The sequence below is a fragment of the Eschrichtius robustus genome, chromosome 21 (genome assembly GCF_028021215.1).
Source record: "Eschrichtius robustus isolate mEscRob2 chromosome 21, mEscRob2.pri, whole genome shotgun sequence".
Classification (NCBI taxonomy): Eukaryota; Metazoa; Chordata; class Mammalia; order Artiodactyla; family Eschrichtiidae; genus Eschrichtius; species Eschrichtius robustus.
Window position 1 is genome coordinate 33,874,688 of NC_090844.1, and position 8,198 is coordinate 33,882,885.

Consider the following 8,198-nt stretch of genomic DNA (forward strand, 5'->3'; position numbering starts at 1 on the left):
TTTAAAACGAGTGATGTAACTGGAATATGCTAATTGGTTGAAAAAGTGAAAATTCTGGAGGTAGGACTTCCACTTCCAAAAGGTGGAGCAGATGTACTTTTTTCCTATTCCTCCTGCTAGTAAAGCTGAGATCCTTGGACGTTATTTATAAACAAAGATAAGAAGACCCCAAAAGGCAGTGAGAAGGAGGCAGACCAGCTAGGGACCTTGGCCCTGAGCGGTGAGGTGGTGGTGAGTTCCCTGGGTTTTCCTCTTGCCTCCTGTGTCCCTGACGGAGGCTGGAGACGCCGACCAATGGCACAAACAAAGAAGCTGCTCTCCAACTCTGTTAGATTCCTAGGTCTGCTGTAACAAATCACCACAAACTACGTGGCTTAAAAGCAGGCATTTATTCTCACAGGTCTGGAGGCCGAAGTCTGAGATCAAGTCCTCCAAAGTCCCTAGGGGAGATTCTGTTCCTTGCTTCTTCCAGCTTCTGGTGGGTCCAGGAGATCCTTGACTTAGTGGCTGCATCTCTGCCTCTGTGGTCACATTGCCACCTCTTTTTCTATCGGTCAAATCCCCCCTGTGTACCTTTCATGAAAAACCCTCGTGATTGAATTTAGGGCTGAGCTGGATAATCCAAGATAAGTGCCTAAGAGGCACATAATTTGATCAAGACCCTTAATTCGATCTCATGTTTCACAACGTAAGGCGATATTTATAGATTCTGGGGATTAGGATGTGGACATTTCTTCCTGGGGGGCCACCATTGAACCCACTACAGTCCACCATCTAGCCCCCCAAAATTCACATTCGTCCCACATGCAAAATACATTCACCCCATCCCGAAAAGTCTCAACCCACTACAGAATCAACACTAAGACCAAAATCTAAATATCATCAGCTCAGAAGTCTTGAATCTCACCATCTACATCAGGTTTGGCAGGCTCTGGGCATGATCCACCCTGTGACAAAATCCCTCCATCTGTGGGCCTGTGAAACTAGAAAACAGTCTATCTGCTTCCAAAATACAATGGCGAGATAGGCGTGTGATAGACATTCCCATTCCAAAGGGGAGAAATTGGAAGGAGTAAAGGAGTCACTAGCCCGAAGCAAGTTTGAAATCTACCAGGGTAAATTCCATTAGGTTTCAAGTCCCGAGAATCATTTTCTGTCACTTGAGGCTCTGTCCACCAAACCCAAGGCAGCTTCATAGGCCTCTGCCTCTGCACCCACTGCCTCTGTAACTGCTCTTCCAGTCTCTTCCTTTGCACCCATGGCTCTGCCCTCAGAGTCATTCCTCCTTTGTCTTGACAGCTAGCACATGTTTACAACCAAGTAACTCTGTCAACCATTTCCTGGCTCTTGAGTTCTAGAAGTCCAATAGACTTATTCCATCCTCCCTCTGTCCTTTTCAGACCAAGCTTGTTTCTGCTGATATAACATTCTTAATAATCTTGTGGGTCTCCTGTGTATGTCATGGGAGTCCACACCGTTAACAAAAGATCCACAGGTCTTTCTTTAACTCCACAGAACTCCACTTCTGTTCCTGGCTTCTGCTGAGATGAGTGAGTGGGTCTGTGAGTCACACAAATAATCTCTTCAGCAAAAGGTTGTCCAGCTGCACTCTTGGACTTCTCTCCAACAGTGAGTTTTTTAATTTTAGCATCCTTTGCAATATGGATAGATGGAGAATCTCCTAAATCATCAAATGCTGCTGCTTTTCTTCTTAACAGTTCTTTCTTCAATTTATTTCTTTTGTCTTGCATTTTACTATAAGCAGCAAGGAGAAATCACACTGCACCTTCAACACTTTGCTTGGAAATCTCTGCAGTAAAATACTCAAGCTCATTGCTTACAAGTCCTGCTGTCCACATAATGGTAGAACACAATGGCAGAGCCAAGTAACATTCGCATTTACCAACATTCTGTTCATGACATACGTATGTATTCTCTGAGACACTAGAAACTTTTTCTACCATGCTTCTCACTTTCTGAGCCCTCATCATCAATTTCTTTAACACTCATTTATACCAATAGTCTGCTTAAGGCAACCTAGGCTTTTTCTCTCATGCATCTCAGAATTCTTCTAGCATCTAACCATTATATAATTTGAAAGCCATTTCCACAGTTTTAGAGTTTTTTAACAGTAGCACCTCACTTTCCAGTACCAAACTATAACAAGTTGCCACAAACTGGGTGGCTTAAAACAAGAGAAATGTGTTCTCTCACAATTCGGGAGGCCAGAACTCTGAAGTCAGGATGCTGGCAGGACTGTGCTCCCTCCAGAAGTTGTAGGGGAGATGTGTTCCTTTCTTTTTCCAGCTTCTGGTGGCTCCAGGTGGTCCTTGGCTTGTGGCTACATCTATTCAGTTTCTGCCAATGTGATCATATTGCTTTCTCTTCTATCCGTCAGATCTCCCCTGTGCATCTCTTATAAGGACACTTGTCATTAGATTTAGAGCCAATCCAGATAACCTAGGGTGAGTTCCTCCTCTCAGAGTCCTTAACTGAATCACATATTTTGCCGTATAAGGTAATGTTCACAGGTTCTGGGAACTAGGACATGGACATGCCTTTAGGGGTGTGCACCCAACTCACTACATCAGGTGAAGGGTCAGGACGGGGCAGCCTCGCAAAACAGGAGAAATGTAAACGATAACCACTCTATGGCAGCTGAACATCACAAAACATACTGCCCCACCCCTGCTTGCAAAGACCAAGGAGGAAACTTAAACTTCCACACACATCAGGCCATAATTAAGTGCCCCACTGGAGGGATGGGGTGAGGAACTGGGACTTTCATTGATGCTGGACAGTAACAAGGCCTCTCCTGCTGGTATCAGGGGAGACCACGTGGGGAATGCCCAGCAGGAACGAGGCTTTCCTGCCCCCAGGTGACAGCAGACCTCCTGGGGAGCCGGGACTCCTATTGCCACCCAACAGTGAGGAAGAGCCCGTCCCACTCGGGAAAACTGGGCTTCCACTCCCACTTGGTGGTGATGAGACAGCACCCTGCTTCCGCCACTGGGTATCAGAGGAGGCCCGCTAAGACAGGAATTGAATGAAAGCCAGAGTCTCATAACCTGAGACTCAGATGTCCAGGTCTTATTCCAAAATCACTCATCATACCAAGAGTTAGGAAACCTCAACTGAGAAAAGGTAACCCAACAGACACAGGCACCCAAGTGGCAGAGATTTGGAATTATCTGAAAAGGATTTCAAAGCAGCCATCATTTAAACATGCTTCAGACAATAATTATGAACTAGCTTGAAACAAACAGACAAAAAATAGAAAGTCTCAGCAAAGAAACAGAAGATGTAAAGAAGAACCAAGTGGAAATTTTGGGACTGAAAAATACATGAAGTAAAATAAATGAAGTAAAAATATCAGTGGATAGGCTCAGCAGCAGAATGGAGGGGAACAAATCAGTGAACTTGAAAATAGACGATAGAAATTTCTCAATTAGAACAACAGAGAGAAAACACTGGGAAAAAACAACAACAGAGCCTCAAAGGCCTGTGGGGCTATAACAAAAGAGCTAATATTTATGTCATCTAAGTCCCAAAAAGGAGAGCAGAAAAGAGGTGTAGCTGAAAAGTACTCAAAGAACGAATACGTGTAAATCCTTCAAATTTGGCAAAAAGTATAAACCTGTGTATTCAAGAAGCTGAGCAAACCCCAAACAGGATAAACTCTCACAAAGAAAGAGATGTATATGAAGACACATACAGTCAAACCCCTAACAACTAAAGATAAAGGGGAAAAAATGTGTAAAACTACAAGAGATACACCTTAGTTATGGGGGGTGGGAAACTATTTGAATGATAGCAGATTTCTCATCAGAAACCATGGAAGTCAGAAAAAGTGGCACATTTTTCAGGTTCTGGTAGAAAAGAACTGTCAACCCAAAATCCTGTGTCCAGCTAAAATATACTAGAGGCATATTCAGGAATGCCTTCTGAATGAAGGGGGAAGTCACGACATTCTCAAATCAAAGAAAATGAAGAGAATTTGTAGCCAGTAGACACACCCTAAAAGAATGGCTAAAGGAAGCTCTCTAAACAGAGTGAAAAGGATAAAAGAAGCATTCTTGGAACTTCAGTAAGTTAGGAAGAATGAAAGACTAAAAATATGGATAAATGTAATAGACTTTCTTTTCTGGAGTTTTCTAAGTTATGTTGGTGGTTGAAGCAGAAATTATAACATGGTTTGATATAGTTCTCAGTGTATGTACAGGAAGTATTTAAGACAATTTTACTATAAATGGGATAGAGTAAAAGATACAAAGAGAGGCAAGGTTCCTATACTTCACTTGAATTCAGAGGGAATTCATAAATTGACACTTTAGGCTCAGGTATCAAGCTGTGGTAAGATATGCATATATAATAGAGCACCTAGAGCAACCTGGAAAAGGTATACAAGTAGATACACTCAAAAACACCATAAATAAATTGAAATGGAATCCTAAAAAATGGTCAAGTAACTTATAGGAAAGGAGAAAAAAGAAAAAGAGAAGCTAGACGCACAGAGAAAAAACAGAAAGCAGCAAAAAATGAAATAGGAGACTTGAGACTTAACACATCAATAATTATATTAAATGTAAATAGACTGAAATGCAGCAATTAAAAGAGATATTGGTAGAGTGGATCTGAAAGAGACCCCAATATATGCTGTCTACAAGAATCTCATTTCAAATATAATGATCAAAGCAGGTTGAAAGTAAAAGGATGGAAGAGATATACCATGCAAACATTAATCAAAAAATGCAGGAGTGACTATATTAATATCAGATAAATTATACTTCAGAGCTAAGAAAATTAACCAGTGACAGGGAAGAACATCATAGTAATAAATTGCAGCAGTCCATGAAAAGACATAGCAATCCTAAATCTATATGCACCAAACAACAGAGATGCAAAATATATGAAGCAAAAACTGATAGAGCTGCAAGGTGGAAAAGACAAGTCCACAAGTATAGTTGGGGATGTTAACAATTCATAGAACAACTATATAAAATCAGCAATATATAAAGGATATAGAAGAACTCAACAGCACCATCACCCGACAGGATCTCATCAACATTTATGGAGCCTTCACCCAACAACAACAGAATACATATTCCTTTCAAGCACCCATGGAACATATACTAAGATAGACCAAATCCTGGCTCATAAGACAAACCTCAAAAAACTTATAAAAATTGATAATACAGAGTGTGTTCTCTGACCACAGTGGAATCACGCCAGGAATGAGTAACAGAAGTATAGCAGGAAAATCCCAAACATATGCAAACTAAAAAACATGCTTCTAAATAGCTCATGGACCAAAGAGGAAGTCTCACGGGAAATTTTAAGAATACATTGAACTGAATGAAAATAAAAATACAACATATCAAAATTTGTGGGATACGACTAAACCAATTGAAAGAGAAATTTATAACACCAAATGACCTCAAGGACTTAAAAAAAAGAAGAGCAAAATAATCAAAAGCAAGCAGAAGGAACAAAACAAGAAAGATAAGACCAGAAATCAAAGGCATTGACAAAAAGGAAAACAAAATCAATAAAACAATGAGCTGCTTCTCTGTTAAGATCAAAGAGAGAAGACACAAATTATCAATATCAGGAATAAAACAAGATGATATTATCAATGTTGCAGATATCAAAAGAATAGGAAAGGAATACTGTGAACAACTCTATGCAATAAACGTGACAGCTTAGATTAAGTGAACCAATTCCTTGGAAAGCACAAGCTACCGCAACTCATCAAATATGAAATAATTTGAATAGCCTTATAGCCATGAAGGAAATTGAATTTGTAATTTAAAAAATCCCTGAAAAAGAGATCTCCAGGCCCAGATGGTTACATTGGCAAGTTCTACCAAACAATGGAAGAATTAACACATGCTACACTATCTCTTGCAGAAAATAGAATAGGAGGAAATACTTCCCAAGTCATTTTGTGAAGGCACTGTTAACATGGTACCAAACTAGACAAAAACAGTACAGAAAATGAAAGTTAACACGTAAACATCCTCATGAATATAGATGCAAAAATCCTTAACAGAATATTAATGAAAATTCAGCAGTGTTATAACCCGTGACCAAGTGTGGGTTTTTTCTCCATGGATACAAAGCTGGTTCAGTATTTGGAAATCCATCAGTGTAATCACATATTAAGAGGCTAAAGAAGAAAAATCACATGATCATATCAGTTGATGCAGAAAAACTCTGGGCAGTATTTAACACCCATTCAAGATAAAAGGCTCAGAAAAATGGAAATAGAAGGAAGCTTCCTCAACTGAATAAATAGTCATCTACAAAAACCCAGCAGCAACCACTTTACTTAATGGTGAAAGACTGAGTGCTTTCCCCTTAACATTTCAAACAAAGCAGGGATGTCCTCTCTCACCCCTGCTGTTCAACATAGTAGTAGAAGTGTTAGCACAATAAGGCAAGAAAAGGAAAGAAAAGACATAGGGATGGGAAATGAAGAGATAAAACTGTCCCTATTTGCAGATGACATGATGGTTTATGTAGAAATCCCAAAGAGTCTACAAAAGCTCTCCTAAAACTAAAAAGTGACTTAAGCAAAGTCACAGAATACAAAGATAAACATTCAAAATTCTATACTAGATGAGCACATGAAACCCCAAATTAAAAATACACTAGCATTTATAATTACTCAAAACCAAATTAATACTTAGGTGTATTAATATCCAACATATATAAACAGCTCATACAACTCAATATAAAAAAAACAAACAACCTGATTAAAAAATGGGCAGAAGAACTGAATAGACATTTTTCCAAAGAGGAAATGCAGTTGGCCAACAGGCACATGAAAAGATGCTCGACATCGCTAATCATCAGGGAAATGCAAATCAAAACCACAATGAGATACTACCTCACACCTGTCAGGATGGCTATCATCAAAAAGAACATGAATAACAAATGTTGGCAAGGATGTGGAGAAAAGGGAACCCTTGCACACTGTTGGTGGGAATGTAAATTGGTGCAACCACTGTGGAAAACAGTATAGAGATTCATCAAAAACCTAAAAATAGAATTACCATATGATCCAGCAGTTCCACTCCTGGGTGTTTATCTGAAGGAAACGAAAAGATACATACACTCCACTATTTGTAGCAGCATTATTTACAGTAGCCAAGATATGGAAGCAACCTAAGTGTCCACCAACAGATGAGTGGATAAAGAAGATGTGGTACATCTATACAGTGGAATACTACTCAGCCATAGAAAAAAGAATGAAATTTTGCCATTTGCAGCGACATGGATGAACTTGGAGGGCATTATGCTTAGTGAAATAAGTCAGACAGAGAAAGACAAATACTGTATAATATCACTTATATGTGGAATCTAAAAATACAACAAACTAGTGAATATAACAAAAAAGAAGCAGACTCACAGACGTAGAGAACAAACTGGTGGTTACCAGTGAGGGGGGCAGTGGGGAGGGGCAACATAGGGGAGGGGGAGTGGTAGGTACAAACTACTGGGGGTTAGACAGGCTACAAGGGTGTGTGTGCAACACGGGGAATAGAGCCAATACTTTGTAATAACTGTAGATGTAGTGTAACCTTTAAAATTGAATAAAAAAATGAGAATAATAAGAAATTTGAAAATCATAAGATAAAAATGGATCCGAAGGCAAAAAAAAAAAAAAAAAAAACTTAGGTGTAAACCTAACAAAACATGTATAGGACCTGTATGCCGAAAACTATAAAATGTGGATGAAAGAATCCAAAGAACTAAATAAATGGAGAGAAATACCATGTTTGTGGATTGGATGACTCAACATTTTAAAGTATCAGTTCTCCCCAAGTTGATAGTCAGGTTTAACACAATTTTTATCAGAATCCAAGCAATACTTTTGGTAGATATAGGCAAGATTATTCTCAAATTTATATGGAGAGACAAAGGAGCTAAATAGCTAAAATAATTCTGAAAGAGAAGAGTGAACTGGATTAATGACTCTACCAGTTTCAAGACATTCTAGTGGTTAGAGAAGTAGACACACAGATCAACTGAGCAGAAAAGAGGAACCGGAAATAGACCCACACAAGTACAACCAACAGATTTTTGACAAAGGTGCAAAAGTAATTCAATGGAGGAAGGCTAGTCTTTTCAACAAACGGTTGGATATCCATTAGCAAAAAAAAAAAAATTGACCTGTCTCACACTTTATATAA